Raw genomic sequence first — 18,115 nt, forward strand, 5'->3', positions numbered from 1 at the left:
GGTTGAGAATGAGCTTGTGTGCTAAAGTGAGTTGGGTATAGATGAGGTGAATAGGTAGTTCTAGCCAGTTTAGTTTATGGAGAGAGGAACAATGGTGAGTGGAGGACTTAAGGCTAGTAGCGAACTTGGCGATTGTGTTGTAACAACATGAGAGTTGAGTTTTCAGAGAGGATTGTAGATTAGTTAGGAGTGGAGCTCCATAGAGAAGGGAGGGTATGAGAAAGGATGTAGAGAGGGTGAGTTTAGTGGTGGGTGTAAGATAATGGTTTTGTCGCTAAAGCATACCTAGTTTTTGATGTTTTTTTTTGATAATTTAGTTGTATGTGGGAATTAAATTTAAGCCGATTGTCAATTAGCACGCCAAGTAGCTTGGTCTCTGATACCAGTTCCAGAGTTGTGTTGGTATGACTAGTGATACAAAATGTGTTTTTGTTGAAAGTGGTGACTTTAGAGGGAGTAAATACCATTAATTTGGTTTTAGAAGCGTTGAGTGCTAAGTGATTATGTTTCATCCATTGTTCAGTGGTTGAAAAAGCATCTTGAGTTAGCTTTAGAAGTAAAGGGACAGAAGTGGCACAGCAAATAATAGTTGAGTCTACTACCTTTCCCCTTTCTAGCTATTTGCTCTCAATACCTTGGTTCCTTCGCAAGTTTCCTCCAAAAAATTCCAGCACCCTCTTGCCTATTATTTGCATCCCTGACCGCAGTCAACCCTATCTGCAAAATATATTTTCTCCATTTTAGCGCTAGTTTAGTTCTTAGAATACGCCCTGCTATTTTACGAATACAATACACTGTATGATTTTGGTTGTTCTTGAGTTTGCATCCAAAATCCCAATCTCTCCTTATTTCTTGAGCTTCCTACCTGTATCAGCATCATCTCCTTTCAACTCTGAATCATAGTTTTCTGCCTGTCCAATGTACAAGAGCCTTAACTGTGTTGCTCTAAAATACCCCCTCAAATTAGGTAATACTCCACCTTGTTCTGTTGGCAGAATCAGCTTTTCCCACTTAACCCTTGCTGTCTTCTCTTCCCAGATAAAATCTTGCAACTCTAATTGCTATCCACAACTTTACCTCCAATTGATAAAAGTATGCCTGTCCTGCGTACAAGACTAACTGGACTAAACATTTTGGAAGATTGTATCTTAGTATCCATATCCATACAATATAAAAATTGAGAAACTGAAGATTTATCTTCTGTTTAGTCTCTTCCTACATATCCTCAGCTGCCACCAGAGTCTCATTTCTAATCCATACTCCTAAATACTTGATTTTATCAGATCCCCATAAATATGGATATTGTTGGACCAATTCGTGTGTGGGTACATAATTTACACCTACTGCCTTTGTTTTCGCAGGATGCAAAATTAATGAAGCGAAGAGTTGAAACGGTCTTAAAATGTCCCACAACACTAATGTACCTTTCTGGTTTTGTCATGTATAAAATATATGCAAATACAGCCAGCTTTTCCTGACTATACCAATCATATCCTTGAATTTCTGAGTCCCTTATTTTCTTTGCCAATGGTTCTAAATATAATGCAAACAAAGGGGAAAGCAGACAACCCTGCCTGGTTCCTCTATTTAAGCAGAAATTATCGGAGAGGACCCCACCCACTTTAGTCTCTCATCCCCAATTTATTCTTTTAATCAACCTTATAATTTTATCAGGGAACGCAAATGCTTCCATTGCCCTGCTAATGAAGTCCCAGTCTACTCTGTCAAATGCTTTCTCTACATTAAGACCCACCAATAAAAGTGGGACTTTCTTACATTTTGCTTCCCTCTGGATGACCTGTCCTGGGAGGCCAAATCCAATTTGTAATGAGCGACAAACCAAATTGGAAGGGAGACCAAGAAGTTAATATGTAGGAAATATTGAAAAGTTCAGTTGCTGTTCGAGAGAAAAGTGGGGACTTAAGAGAAATTGGATAGAAAGAAATGAAGGATGGAGTCTTTCAGAAAGAAACATTAAGTATGCATTTCTTTTTTAGTTGCTATAATTCTGCATCTTTAATGGATTCCTTTTCTCTCAGCTGGTCCCCTTTTTCACTTGCTGTGAAGTACTGTGACCAGGGCTGTTAATTTTCCAAATGTTTTGAAAAGTCTATAGTGAGCGTGAGATTCCCCCCCCCCCCCCCCCCAAGACAAACCATACCCAAAACCAGTGTAAAGGACTGAATCCCCCCTTGAATAGAAGCTTACTCTTGTAGAATTTGAGTTTTTGTTTCATAAAGTTTCCAGCGCCAAAATATTTGTTTTATGCAGCTGTTAAAGGAAACTGTACTTTTTGATCTGATGTATATTTTCGTTTGGTTCAGCGTGGGATGTCTGATCAGGTTCGATCGTACCTTGTCACCTTATACCACAGTATTGGATCTGTGAGCTCTGACTCATCCCAAACCCAAAATACCCTCCACTTAGCGGATTAACCTCAGATCTTGTTTGCCATCTATTATATCAGATGTCCTTCTGAGACGTTGGATGGGGGTTAACAGAAACTCCTGATGAGTTTGTCTTCCTTTAAGATTTTCGGTCTGGCACATCAATGTCCTTGGTGGTCCTACCTCTTGACGCTTAAATAGGCTGTGCTACATCAGGTGGTCCTACCTCTTGACGCTTAAATAGGCTGTGCTACATCAGGTTCCTTACAAGCTTTATAAGCAAGATCTAGAACAAAAACACTAGACAAGATTTTGGTTGCCTCATAGGAGTGGAAAAACTAAGGAGTCCCCAGTAGATGTTATGGCAGCAGCAGCCACTAAGATGAAACTATAGGAAGAAAGTTCCTCTGTCCATCACCCGAATATAGTGTAAGAGGAGTTGGTCATACTAGGAAAATAGACGTACAGTTCAACATTTGCATTTTGAGTAGTGAACTTACTAGCACACCTCACACGTTTCCAAAGAGTTCAATCAAGGAGCTTTCAAAGTCTCTTTCAGTTAGCTTACCGGCACTCAAATATCTACCCTACAGTCTTCCTGAAATGTGGCCATGTGACTGCTATGCAACACAGCAAATGGTGCATCAAGGCAGCTAGCCCAGGTATTAGCTGCATCCAGCCATAGCATTGCATATTAAGTGTTTTTTTCAGAAAGCTTCAAAGCATCCTTTGATTGCCCCTGTGGTGGTTCCCCCTTGTTTGAACCTAAAGTAAAAGAAACTCTTAACAGGATGCAAGATCTTGTCTACCATGGGAATCTGTGTTTCTACTCCTTGGAGATATATGAATAGGAATGAGTAAGGAGACAGAAAGCTGTGGTTCAAAGTTCCATGGTTTTCACCTGGACGCTCATGGGGAAGACTTCCCTGAGGCAGAGGCAATTGGAGTAGATGTCACCCAGGAGGAAGAAGTGGAATGCAAAATCAAGGTTTCTGTGGGTCCTTCGCTGAGAGACCTTACCAGTGTTCTCAACTGCTGCACTTAGAAGGCAGTCAGGGATGCTTTTCCTTGCACCCTTTCACCTGGCAAACCATACCTTCAGGTGTTATGGATCACCAGAGACTGTACCTTACCCTTTTTGGCTTAGCAAAGAAAAGAATGAAGATTACCAACATGCCACCTGGTCATTTGATACTTCAGTTGCAGTGGATTCCAAAATTGCTAAACAAAAGCATCATCCAGCTGGTCCCTCCAGACCAGTTAGGATCTGGAGTCTATTCCAGGTTGTGTGCGGTCTAAAGAGAGACAGTGAACCTCGGACAGATATTGGATCTCTGCACAATAAATCCATGTGTCAAAACAAATTTCCAAATGTTCATGGTGCAGTCCACTCTACATGTATTGATGGGAAATGATTGGATGTGCTACTATCCTATCAAATTCCAAATGCAGTCCAGGAGATTTCTCCTTTTCTGGGTGGGAGCCAGTCACTAGCAAATCAGGGAACTGCCATTTGGTCTCACCACAGCCCCCTGGGTGTTGAGAGATTATGGCAATAGCAGCAGCTCCTCTCGGGCTGCAAGAGATCAATGTAGTCTTGTATTTGAATGATTGGAGGAAGCAGTTAAAAGCCATAGATCTACTGTTGCAACACCAGTCATTCCTTCTCACTCCTGCAAATCTGTTAGGAATATCAATCGGCCACAAGAAGAGTAAACTGCCTCCCGTGCAGAACACAGAATTTATAGGTTGCCAGATAGGGAATGTCCAACAAATTGCAAACCTCCACATTGCAAGAGTCAGATTGAAACACTTGAAAAAGTTCCAAACCTTAATACCTTCGACCAAAGGCAGGACCCCTTTTTCAGCCTCTTAGGGCTAATGGCCTGTTCTAACAACAGGGTATCACATGAAAGTCCTACAGTAGACATTAACAGCACAGTGGTCACAGAAATGTTATCCCCTTCACACCAGAATCAGACAGTACAGTTTTGTACCTACCATAAATGTAGATGTTCGAGTGCTCATACAGCTGCAGTCATTACAGACGGGTTATCCTGCCGCTAGGCGGGTCCTCGGTCGGCAGAATTCCAAAGTCAAGGTCCAGTGTCGGTTGTCGTCGCTTCTTCCCCAACGTCAGTGCGGCAGGGGTATAATAGAGGCAGCCGCCATTTTCTTCAGTTTTTCTTGCCCCAGATGTCAGGTGCCCCCAGAAGGAAGGCAAAACAATGTTATGCAAACATGCAATATAGATAAATCAAAAAACAGTAGTCACAAGCAAATACACCATAAAAGAATACCCCAAATAGGTTGGGTGTTTGTCATAAAGACTGTCCTAAGAGGGGACGGAGGGTGGGTAACCTGGACAGCAGCTGTATGAGCACTCTAACATCTTCATTTATGGTAGGTACAAAACTGTACTATGTTCATCGTGCATACAGCTGCAGTCATTACAGATTGGTACAATCCCAAAGCTAAGTAAGGGTGGTAGGCACTAAATAGAACTAGGAGTCGTGAGGATGCCCTGCAGGACTGCTGGGGCAAAGCCCGCTCTAGATTTTGAGTATAGTGGAAGGTGGTAGTGCTTGGAGAAAGTGTGCACTGAACTCCAAGTAGCTGCTTCCAAAATGTCCTTGGCAGGGACCCCCCTGAGGAAAGCTGCAGAGGTAGCTGTGGCCCTGGTGGAGTGGGATCTGACGTATGCAGGCACAGATTTTCCATGAAATTAACAAAAGCGAATGCAGTGGGCTATCCATTTTGAAATTGTCTGTTTGGAAATGGCCTTTCCTTGGGCACCTGCAGCATAGGACACAGTTGCTCAGATTTCCTGAATGGCTTTGTTCTGTCCAAGTAATAACAAAGTTGTCTGTGAATGTCCAAGGAATGTAGTAGTCTCTCCCCTTTGTTCTGTGGATTTGGATAAAAGGTAGGTAAGTGGATAGTCTGGTTCAAGGCTATACTGGATACTACCTTTGGCATGAAGGTAGGGCTGGTTCGTAAGGAAACTCTGTCCTGATGGAAAATGATGAATGGTTGCACAGCCATGAGGGCCTGCAGTTCCGAAACACTGCATGCTGAGGTGATAGCCAGAAGGAAGGCCGTTTTCCATGACAAGTATTGTAGCTCTGTTGAAGAAGCCGGCTCAGAGGGAGGCAGGGTCAGCTTTTCCAATATGAAGTTGAGGTCCCAAGCTGGAACTGGTGGTTTCCTTGGGGGTTTTATATTTTTTGCCCCTCTGAGGAACTGCCTTAATAGGGGATGTGAGAATAAAGGAGGGTCTGTGTTGCATTGTGCAGAAATGGCTGAAGTGTGGATCTTGGAGGAGAAGGAAAGGCCATTGTTTAACATCTCAGCTAGGTACTGTAAAATTTGAGGTATATTTATTACCAAAGGATTCTGGCCCTTTCCTCGATTCCAGGAACAAAATAGTTTCCATTTGGCAGAGTTGGCTTTTCTAGTAGAAGGTCTTATGGCCTCCAAAATGACATCCTGCACCTACTTGGAGAAAAGAGTCTGTTGGGAAATTAAGGTATTCTCCATGCAGCTAGATTTAGGGTTTTGAGCTGGCTGTGAAGGGTTTCGTAGTTGTGCTGGGACAACAGAAGAGGTACTAGAGGTAGGATCCATGGTGGGGAGTGTGCCAGGCTCTTTAGGAGCGGATACGTGTGTTGTCGTGGCCAGTCTGGAGCAATGAGAATCATTTGTGGCCTCTCTGCTCAGGCTTTTAATAGAACTTAGGTCAGTAGAGGGAGAGGTGGGAAGGCATAGACGGTCAATGTTGTCCAATTGAAAGAGTGCGTCCACTTTCCAGGCCTGTGAATAATAGGTCCTTGAACAAAATTTTTTCAACTGGTAATTTCTGTGGGTAGCAAATAGATCCATGTCTGGCTGTCCCCATGCCAGAGTTATCTTTCAGAAAACTTGAGGATGCAACTTCCATTCGTGTGGATCGGTCATATTTCTGCTTAGGTTGTCTGCCAGTGTGTTTTCCTTCCCTGGCAGGAATTGTGCCTGTAGTTGAATTTGCAATTCCAGTGCTGTGTTCCATAGGGGCATGGCTTGCCTGCACAGGGGGGTATGAATGAGTTCCCCCTTGTTTGTTTATGTACCACATGACTGTGTTGTTGTCTGTCCTTATCAATAGTTGGCCTGGCAGCAGTAGGTCTTTGAAGGTCATAAGAGCATTTTGCACGGCTAGCATCTCCTTTTGGTTGATGTGTAGGTGCTTCTCTTTTTGGGACCATTTTCCCTGAATGCACTCATCTGCCATGTGTTCTCCCCAGGCATAGTGTGAGGTGTCCGTTGTGATGATTTGAGTTGCTTGAGGTACAAAGACAGGGAGACCCGTGTTTCTTTGGCATGCTTGAGCCCACCACAAAATTTCCTTTTGAAGGCATGGAATGAGTGGTATAACTGTTTCCAAGCTGTGGCTGTGTTGAGAACATAAGTTTTTTAGGTACCATTGTAGTTTCCTCACATGCAGCTTTGCACATGGGATTAGAAGGACGCAAGATGCCATGAATCCCAGAGCCTGCAGGACTTTCCTTGCAGTTAAGTCTGGTGAAAGTTGCCATTTTGCTGAAGTATTGAAACAGTTGCCCTTGTTTGCCTGGCGTGAGGTAGGCCATCTGGGTGGTTGTATTTAAGCTGGCACCCAGGAAAATTATCTGTTGAGAAGGTATTAGGTTTTGATTTCTTTTTGTTCACTGTGTATCCCAGGAAGTTTAACAGTTTCATTACAAACGCAAGATACTGCAATAGAATGTCCTTGTTGTCCGCTTGGATCAGGCAGTCGTCCAGATATGGGTAGATTTGTATTCCTTGTAGTCTGCAGAAGGCAATTACTGATGCCAAGCATTTCGTAAACACTCTGGGCACAGTAGATAAGCCAAAGGGCAATGCAGAGAATTGGTAATGGGTTGAACCTGCAAGAAATCAGAGGTATCTTCTGCAATCCTGTCTGATAGGGACATGCAGGTATGCCTCCTTGAGGTCCAATGTTACCAGCCAAGACTCCTTGCCCAGCATGGGAAGAAGCTGCTGTAATTAGAGCATCTTGAATTTTGGCACCTGTAGATGTGTGTTTAGGATGGATAGGTCTAAGATAGGTCTCCGATCTTTGTTTTTCCTTGGTACCAGGAATAGTCTAGAATAAAAACCTTGACCTTGTTCTTTTGCAGGTACCTCTTAAATCGCTTTCATATCCATGAGAGTGGAAATTTGTCTTTGTGCCTCTGCCCTTTGATTTTGTGGCAGGTTTGGCAAGCCTCTCATTTTTGGAAGGGTGTGAAAGTGGAACCTGTAGCTTCTGTCTATAATGTCCAGAATCCATTTGTCTTTTGTAACAATATGCCAGTTTTTTGAAAATAATGCCAGTTTTCCGCCCAAATGTGCTGCCATTAAAGCTTTGCTTGGCAGGCATAGGGGGAAGTAATTGTGTCTGTTTTCTAAATGACTGATCTATCTTCTCCACCTCTTGGGATTGGTACTTGCCACTGTCTTGCTCTGAGGTTGTCCTCTACCCCTTGGGCGTCTGTATCTGCCCCTTTGAGGTCTGTCCGTGGCTGGAAAGGACCAATTTTTTGAAGGCCAGTTTCTGCTGAAGCGTGGAGGTTGTACCTGTAGGAAATCTTTCACTGTCTGCATAGATTTCGCTTTTTCCTCCATTTTCTTTAGTACCTCCTCAGCTTTAACACCAAACAACACATCTTTTTGAAGTGGTGCATCTAATAACTTTGCTTTGACATGATCTGGTAAGGTTTGCTCTTTGAGCCAAGCAAGTCTACGTATAACAGACCCCGTGACAGCAGCTCTACATGAGGCCTCTAAAGCATCAAAACCACACTGCAAGGTATGTTTACCCTCTTGCTCTGCACCATGCAACAAATCCTGCAACTCTTTCAAGTCTGGTTATTCTGTTTGTGTCATTTTGCTTTTCAACTGAGATAACAAAAACTGTTGGTACTTTAACATGTGGAATTGACAGTTTAATGCCCTCATGGTTAAAGTGGCAGATGTATACACCTTTTTCCCCCCACCTTTCTAATGCTCTGGAATCTCTCTCTGAAGGTAAAGGGTTTTTAGCAATAGAGGGCCTTTATTCCCTTGGGACCCTGTCAAATAGTTTGTGTCAGCAGTATGGCTTTTATAGAGGAACTGGTGAGAATCAGGGACCTGGTAATACCGATCTGGTTTAACAAGGGCTGGAGGTAAAGAATCTGGATTAAGGCTGGCTTCTGCTTACACATCATCCAAAATATCTAAAACAGGAGGGATAGCCAGGGGCCTATGCTGGGGGAGCAGTAGAAATTTCCTGAGCGTTTTCTTGGAATCTGAGTAATCTTGGCCTTCCCAGTGAAAGTGCTTCTTCAATGTATGCAGGGTTCCCCCAAAAGAGTGGCCCGGGAGGGGTGAGGTAATAGACTCCTCAGCATCAGAGTCTTCGAAAGGGGAATAGGCATAATCCTGGTCCTCAGAATGTTCTGAGGTAATAGATGCCTGGTCTGAGGAAGGGTAGTCTTCCTGCAATCTGAGCCTTTTGTCAGAGGGGGTTGAGAACCCCTGATGAGAGTTACCAAATCCTCAGCCATTTTAAACATCTGCTTTTTGGGCATAGGGCCTTGAGAGGTGGTCTGAGGTCCCTGTTTTTTTAGTTTTCATGGCTGCTTTAGATTTAGTGAAGGATTTAATAGAGAAAGTGAAAGGACTGAAGACGCATTCAGAAATGGCAGGCCTGACTAAATTTTGAGTTTCCCCACCAAGAGTGACGTCGGTATCTGCAGAAGGAATGGAGACAGAGAAGCCTGCGACCTCGGGTACGAAAGTCACCTGTAAAATAGTTTCATAGGTATTCAGGGGCTGCATAGGTGCATCGCTAAGAACCGGAGAACAGGTAGTCGGCCTAAGCATGGTCTCAGTACTCTGTGCGGACCTCTGATGTCGGTCCTTATCTTTGCGTCTTTTGCTTCAAACTGGTGTCTGTGTATCCGACGACATGATATAAATTTTTTGCCAAAATAATGAAGGGCGAACTCGGCCCGGCGCTTAACAGTGCGCTTGTTGAACCTAGCACAAAAACGGCAGGCCGAGACGTCGTGGTCTGGGCCTAAGCAAGGTATACAGAAAGAGTGGAAATCCTTATGCGGTATTTGCTTCCCACAAGAAATGAAATTAACTTTGTCGGACATCGGTCTGAAGCAAGAAAAGTTTCCCCAACGGGGTACTTAGCTTTAAAGACGACTTTGGCTGAAATGCTTTTGTAAATCTCAGGAGCTGGCAGACTGGCACTTGCGAACTGCTTCTGCTTCGGGCACCGCGCGGCAAGAAAGACTGAAGAAAATGGCGTTGGCTGCCTCTTATACCCCTGCCACACTGACATCAGGGAAGAAGCGACGACGACAACCGACGCCGGACCTAGACTTTGGAATTCGGACAACCGAGGACCCGCCTGATGGCAGGATAACCCATCTGTAATGACTGCAGCTGTATGCACGATGAACATTTGCTCATGTATGCAGGAATCTCAGACTGGTGGATTATGTCCCTATCAGAAGTACAGGACAGATCCTTTCGCCCACCTGCTCCCAGGGGCACAGTCACCATAAGTGCATCCCTTCCTTGGTGGGGAGCATTTCAAAGGGAAGATGGTTCAAAGGATTTGATCATTAACAGGAGGTCAAACCTCAGAGTTGCAAGCCTTTCAGGACCTCCTATCCAAGAGTGTGAATGCTTTTCACACAAGTCAGTATGTCAGTGTTCCGGTGCATCACAAATTAGGCAAAACACGTTCGCATCTTTTTTGCAGAGAAGCCATGCAAGTTTGGCAGTAGGTGGTGTCTTCAAACTGCTTTCAGGTAACAACGCGTATTACTGGGATATCAAATATGCTAGTGGACAGGTTGACCAGAGCTACACTAATACCTAATGAGTGGTCTCAAAAAAACAATGGCAATGAAGATTTTCATCTGCTGGGGCCAAAATTGCTGAGAATTTTTGCTTCTTACTTCATCAAATGCAACAGTTATTTCACCCTCATCCCTCCACAGGGAGGGTCACCTGAGCAAGGCTGTGGTCCATTTTTGATTCCCAGATTTCCTTTATGCCTTTCCACCAATTATTCTTCTCACAAAGTTAGTCTGGAAAGCCATGAAAGTGCAAAAAGTACAGTTTTGTACCTACCATAAATGTAGATGTTCGAGGATCCACATTGCTGCAGTCCTAACTATTGGGTAGTCCGCTGTCCAGTCGGCCCGAATACCAAAGTATATGGCTGACGTCGGTCAGGGCGCATTAGACTGACGTCAGTACGTCAGGGTACTAATGCGCATGACCGACGTCATATCCTCAGTCTTTTCTTGCCCCAGATGTCAGAAGACCCTAAAAAGACAAGGCCAAATATACCTGCACCAAAAATATGTACAATATATACAAAATTACCAGCATATAACCTCACCTACACAACCACCCCTAAACACAGAGGGGAAGGAGGGAGGTAAATTGGACTGCAGCAATGTGGATCCTCGAACATCTACATTTATGGTAGGTACAAAACTGTACTATGTTCTTCATTCCACATTGCTGCAGTCCTAACTATTGGGTAGAATCCCAAAGCAGAGGTAAGGGAGGCTGGCAAATCATAAAGAAGCAGGAGCTGACAATATGCCTTGCAAAATAGCTGTGGCAAAACCAGCCCTAGACTTAGAGTAGAGAGGAAGGTGATAATGCTTAGAGAAAGTATGCACTGAACTCCAAGTAGCTGCCTCCAAAATATCCTTAGTTGCCACCCCTTAGAAATGCTGTTGAAGTGGCAGTAGCCCTAGTGGAATGAGGCCTAATCCCAGCTGGAATCTCCTTGCCATGATGGGAATAACAAAATGCAATGCAAAACCCAATCCACCTAGAAATAGTTTGTTTTGACACAGGCTTGCCCTGAACTCAAAGCAAAAAGAAACAAAACAACTGCTGAGACTGCCTAAAATCCTTAGTCCTGCTTAAATAATAACGCAATTGCCTGTGTACATCTAAAGTGTGCAAAATCTTTTCCCCTTTATTTTGAGGATCTGCATAAAAAGTAGGCAAATGAATAGTTTGGTTTAAAGCCACACTAGAAACCACCTTAGGCATAAAGGAAGGATTAGTACGTAATGATACCCTATCCTTATGAAAAATCAAAAAAGGCTCAACCGCCGTAAGGGCCTGCAACTCAGAAACCCTTCTTGCAGAAGTAATGGCCAACAAAAAAGCAGTCTTCCATGACAAGTATTTCAGTTCAGCAGTAGCCGCAGGCTCAAAAGGTTGTAGAGTAAGTTTCTCCAACACAAAATTGAGATCCCAAGCAGGAGTAGGAGCTCTACGTGGGGGTCTTATATTCTTTGCCCCTCTAAGAAATTGCTTGAACAAAGGATGTGAAAACAATGGTGGGTCACAATCATAGTGAGCTGAAATTGCTGCAGCATGAATCTTAATGGAAGAGAAAGACAAACCTTTGTCCAATAACTCAGTAAGATATTGAAGAGCCACACTCAAATTAGGCTCAGAAATCTCCAAATCCTTTGCTGCAGTCCAAAATAAAAATCTCTTCCATTTTTCTGCGTACACTTTCCTTGTACTAGGTCTTCTGGCTTCCATAATCACATTTAAAACTTGTTGAGGAAGTTAAACCTGCTGTCTTTCAAGACAGAATATGCCAGGCTGTTAGATGAAGAGAGTGAAGCTTGACATTGAGCAGGTGACCGTCCCTCTGAGACAACAGGTGTGGAATCAAGGGTAAAGGCCATGGAGGCTTCCTTACCAGACTCCTCAGTAATGGGTACCAGTGCTGCCGAGGCCAATCTGGAGCTATTAAAATTATCCTTGGCTTGTCTTGTCTGACCTTTAGAAGCACCTTTGGAAGAAGAGGCAGAGGTGGAAAAGCATACACATGAAGATTTTTCCAACTGAAAGAAAGAGCATCCACTTTCCAAGCTGTGTGATGAAACCTCTTTGTGCAAAACTTTGGCAGCTGGTGGTTTAGTGGAGAAGCGAACAGATCTATGTCTGGAGTTCCCCATGACACTGTCAATTTTTGAAATACATGAAGATCCAGTTTCCACTCGTGGGGATCCATGATTTTTCTGCTTAACACATCTGCTAAGGAGTTCTGTGCTCCCGGCAGAAACCTTGCCTGAAGAGTTAGTTGCAAGCTGAGCGCAGTCTCCCATAAAATCATTGCTTGTCTGCACAATGGGTAAGAATGTGTTCCCCCTTGTTTGTTGATGTACCACATGACAGTTGTGTTGTCTGTTAGAATCAACACCTGCCCTGGAAGAAGTAACTCCTTGAAAGCCATTAATGCAAACTGGACTGCTAACATCTCTTTCATGTTGATATGTAGATGCTGTAGTCTGGCAGGCCACTTGTCTTGTATCCACTGTCCATTTAGATGAGCTCCCCAAGCAATGTCTGAGGCATCTGTCGTTAGAATCGGACTCGCCTCTGGCCGGGTCACAGAGAGTCCCTTGTTTAGGTGACATTCCTGAGCCCACCACAAAAATTCCTTTTGAATGCAAGGTATTATTTGAATGACAGTGTCCAAATCCTGGCAGTGCTGTGTCCATACATTTTTGAGATACCATTGCAGCTTCCTCATATGCAGTTTGGCATTGGGAAGCACCAGAATACAAGATGCCATGAACCCTAAGGCTTGAAGGACTGTCCTTGCAGTCAGCCCGGACTGAAGAGATAGTTGATGGAAATAACTGGAAAGATTCTTTTGTTTGTCCGGGGTTAAAAAGGCCATCTGGGCTGCTGTATTCAGTCTCACACCCAGAAAGCACATGTCTTGAGAGGGTACTAGACTGGACTTTATTTCGTTCACAGAATACCCTAGGCATCTTAGCACTGCTATGACATTCCAAATGCTGTAGAAGGTCTTCCTTTTCTTGAGCCAGAATCAGGCAGTCGTCCAAGTAAGGATAGATTTGAATTCCTTTTAGCCTGAAGTAAGCTATCACTGGAGCCAGAACCTTTGTGAATACTCTGGGCGCAGTAGATAAGCCAAAGGGCAATGCAGAGAACTGATAATGAGAATTTCCAGCTCGAAAACGCAGATACTTCCTGCAACTTAGTCTGATAGGCACATGAAGGTAAGCTTCCTTGAGATCTAAAGTTACCATCCAGTGATCTTTGCCCAGCAGAGGTAAAAGCTGTTGTAACGTCAACATTTTGAACTTGGGAATGTCCAGATAAGTGTTGAGGATAGATAAATCCAAAATTGGTCTCCACGTGTTCCCCTTCTTCGGTACTAGGAACAGGCGAGAATAAAATCCTAGGCCCCTTTCTGACACAGGAACTGGCTGAATGGCCCCTATTTGAAGCAACAGAGAAATTTGCTTGTGAGCCTCGTTTCTTTGTAGAGGAGGAATGTCTGGCATGCCTTTGAAAGGAGGCAAGGTATGGAAATAAAACCTGTAACCGTGGTGAATGATATCCAAAACCCATCTGTCTTGGGTAATTAAATCCCAATTTTCTTTGAAAAGAGCCAGCCTTCCTCCCAAAGGTGCTGCCAGGCGAGAATGTACTGGCAGCTGAAAAGGTAGGTCATTGGGTCTGTTTACGAAAGGACTGACCCCTGCCTTCACCAGAAGACTGAGCAGGTGAACTCCCTGTTCTAGGCCTAAAAGAACCTTGTGCTCTGCCCCTACCACGTCTAGACCTACCCCTAGACTGGGAATCATAAGCAGGATATGTCCATCCCTTAGTAGGCCAATTTCTACTAAACTTCGGAGGCTGAACCTGCAAAAAATCCTTAACAGTTTGCATAGACTTAGCCTTGTCCTCCATTTTCTTTAAAACTGCTTCCACAGGCGCACCTAACAACACATCAGACTGTAAAGGAGCATCCAAAATCCTTGTTTTAACATGCTCAGCTAAATTCTGATCCCTCAACCAGGCGTGCCTACGAAGAACAGAACCAGTGGCAGCCACCCTCGAGGAGGCCTGCACAGCATCAAAACCACACTGCAGGGAATGTTTACCCACCTGTTCAGACACATGAACTAAATCCTGCAACTCTTTACACTCAATACCTTCTGCCAGAGCATCCACCTTAGATTTCAATTGTGAAAGGAGATAATTCTGATATTTTAACATGTGAAACTGACAATTCAACGCCCTCATGGCTAAAGTGGAAGAAGTATACACTTTCTTTCCCCATCTATCCAAAGCCCTTGCCTCTTTATCAGGAGGAACAGGATTTTTAACAACAGAGGCCTTCACACCTTTAGGCCCCTGAGAGACAGTTTCGGGTCTGCCCTAGGACTCTTAAAAGATACTTATGAGCTTCAGGCACCCTATAGTACCTATCCGGTTTAACTGGGGCAGGAGGCAAAGAATCAGGATTCAGGGAAGCTTCTGCAAAAACATCTTCCACCACATTCAGAACAGGAGGTATAGCTAAAGGCCTATGCTGGGGTAAAAACAAGAATTCCCTAAGCCTCTTCCTGGAATCAGAGAAATCTTGACCTTCCCATTTAAAATGCTCCCTCATGGAATGCAGAGTCTCTGAAAATGAAAAATCCTCAGGAGGAGAAGCTGAAGGAGTAGAATCATCCACATCAGAATCAGAATGAGGAGGATACTCCTGCAAGTCTTCAGCCGAAGACTCAGAAGCCTCCGAACATTGCTCAAAACTCTCAAACTCAGGTTCCACCCTAGGCCTCTTATCAGGAGGGGGCATAGAACCCCTAATCATAGTAATTAAATCCTCTGCCATTTTAAGCATATGTTTCTTAGGCAAAGACCCTGAAGCAGTAGGAGAAACCCCCACTGAAGCTAAACTTGGCCTGCCTCTCAAAGAAGCCTTGGAAACAGAAGGGGAGGCCCTAACCACCTTAGGAAGAGAGGAAGAACAGCCACCTGAGAAGCCCCTCAGCCTGGCCTACTTCCTGAGAGGACACATCTTGTAACAGTAAAGTCTCTCCTGAGACTCCAAAGAAACTCCTGGCAGAACCTCCGGCTCCACTGAGCCTTCTAGAGAACCGGCGTCCGGGACTGTCGGGTCTTCAACTCTAGGCTTTGCTGCTTTGTCCTTGCGCTTTTGGCGGCGGGCGTCGGAGCATCCGGCGGCATTTTATAATTACAACGCTTCCCAAAACTAACCTGGCACAGTCTAACCTTCTCTTAATAGTGCGTTTGTTAAATCTAGCACAAGAGCGGCATCCAACAACGTCGTGCTCAGGCCCTAAACAAGGTATACACAAAGTATGGTAATCCCTATGAGGTATCTGTTTCCCACAAGAAATACAGTTATTCACTTTTTCTGACATCCGGTTAAATACTGAGGCAAGAAAAACCAAAATATTCCCCAGCGGTACTTAGCCAACTTTGATTCGGTCTGAAACTCTGACTTCAGAAACTTTCAGAACGCCAACCTGCACTCGCAAAATTGCTTCTGCATCGGACCATGCGGCAAAAAAGACTGAGGATATGACGTCGGTCATGCGCATTAGTACCCTGACGTACTGACGTCAGTCTAATGCGCCCTGACCGACGTCAGCCATATACTTTGGTATTCGGGCCGACTGGACAGCGGACTACCCAATAGTTAGGACTGCAGCAATGTGGAATGAAGAACATCTAGAGTAATCCTCATTCCTGCCTTCTGACCTTGGCAGGTATGATTCCCTTTCTATGGCCCACTCTACTGCACCTACCATGGGTTGTGTATCCCACTCTGGAGCTGTTCACCCATCTGGGATGTCACTACTAGATCTTCATTCGTGAAAAACATGGACCTCTCCAGATTCAGTGGAAGCCGTCCTGAGGAGGCCAAACAAATATAACATCACCTGAGGACAAGTCTTTCCTTAGCAAGGGAGTTCCAGTTGATGCTATGGTGGGGGCAGCAGCCACCAAGAAGGAATTATCTGAGACGTCTTCTAATATCCATCCTCCTAACAAGGAGTCCAGGACGATGGATAGATACGGTAAGCGTACTTATTTCACTCATCTTCAGAGGAATCTCCTGAAAGAGTTAGAGGATGCCATCCAGGGTTTAGTAGCAACCAGTTCCATAGACAAGGTTTCCGTGGAACTCTCCACCTTTACTTCCATAGCCAAATACTCCAGGAGGCTGATCTCATATGCAGCAGATGGAGCAAGCAGGGCAACAGGAACATCTCTCAGGAGACATTCATGGATGCGTCTTTGTACTTTTAAGGAATCCTTCAAGTCTTCCTTCAACGTTCCCTTGGACGGTTCATCACTTTTTGGACCCCAAGCGAAAGAGACTGACCAGGTGCGAGAAGGAAGGAAAAACCTTATCTACCACTGGAGTCAGTTTCTCTCCCGTCCAGATCCTATCCCAAGGGTAATACAGGAGGGAAAATGTGGTTCCGCAATTCTCAAAAAGATTTTCCTCAGGCACAAGGTCAACCCTCCCCCGGGGGCAGAGGGGTAGGATATAATGGAAAACGCCAACCTTGTGGCAGAGAAGGTCCACAACATCAAGGAGACAGAGAAGCTTTCTTCTATTAACCCTGAAGGGTTGCCCGACTGTCCGTCTCTGGAGGCAGTCGGGGGTCGTATATCGCTGTACCCAAGCACCTGGCTAACTATCACTCAAGATAGTTGGCTACAGAAAGTAATATTCAGAGGTTATCCGATTCCATTTATTTCCAAACCCCCAACAAACCGGTCTGTTCCAGACGTACCACCCATCCAACTAGACCGTGCAACATCAGAGGTCATCTAGTTGCTGCAAAAAAAAAAAAAAAAAAAGTCATCTAAGAAGTCACCACAGAGCAAGTAGGATCCGGAACTTACTCTCTATTCTTTTTAGTTCCAAAAAAGACAGGGGAATGGAGATCAATTCTAGATATCAGCAGGATCAACAAGCATATAATAAAATCAAAGTTACAAATGGTTGCGCTGCAGTCGTTAGCACAATCGGGAAAGACAACTGGATGTGCTCAATCGATCTCCAGGATGCCTACTACCACATCAAAATGTACAGGTGCTCTAGGAGACACTTGCGCTTCTGACTGGCTGCCAGCCATTTTCAGTTTAGAACATTTCCCTGTGGCCTCACTACAGCCCCAGAGTGTTTACCAAATGCAAGACAGTGGTAACTGCTCACCTGAGACAAAGGATTACAGGCGTTTCCGTACCTAAACTGGCTCCTCACTGCTACCTCTAGGCATCAACTCATAAGGAGCAGGGACGAGACTCTATCCTTGTGCGCCAGCCTAGGCATCACTATCAACTTGCAAAAGTCAGTATCATCTCCTTCGCAGCATATTGTATATCTAGACTCAGAAATGGACACAACCACCATGTCAGTAAAGCTAACATAAGAAAGAGTGGAATCTCTATGCAGTCAGATCAGATGCTTATTAAACAAAGTCCAGGCCAGAGTAGTCCAAGTCCTAAGGACTATAGCTTCCGCCATCTTATTAGTTCCTCTTGCTCGCCTACATACGAGGATTCTCCAATGGATGCTGTTTGCACAATGGTACATGCAAGACCTTCCATTGTCTCACCAGAACTTAAACGCATGCAAAAGGGATCCGGCATGGTGGTTAAACACGAAACAACTTGTCATAGGTCGTCCACTTGTTCCTCCCCAAGAGAGAGCAGTTTTGACAACGGACGCTTCCCAGATACAATACAAGAAATGAAATAGGTCACATCACTTCGCATGCGACAGCATATAAACCAGTGAGCAATAAAGCAATATACTCAATGTAATA

At 44.4% G+C, this 18,115-nt stretch overlaps 1 protein-coding gene across 1 annotated transcript in view; it reads right to left on the reverse strand.

Annotated features, from left to right (window-relative positions):
- LOC122790858 overlaps positions 1 to 18,115 on the reverse strand; it is a 1,163,840-nt gene that overhangs the window by 1,037,249 nt on the left and 108,476 nt on the right. The window lies entirely within an intron of this gene.

The sequence above is a fragment of the Protopterus annectens genome, chromosome 1.part2 (genome assembly GCF_019279795.1).
Source record: "Protopterus annectens isolate FY-2018-M chromosome 1.part2, PAN1.0, whole genome shotgun sequence".
NCBI lineage: Eukaryota > Metazoa > Chordata > Ceratodontiformes > Protopteridae > Protopterus > Protopterus annectens.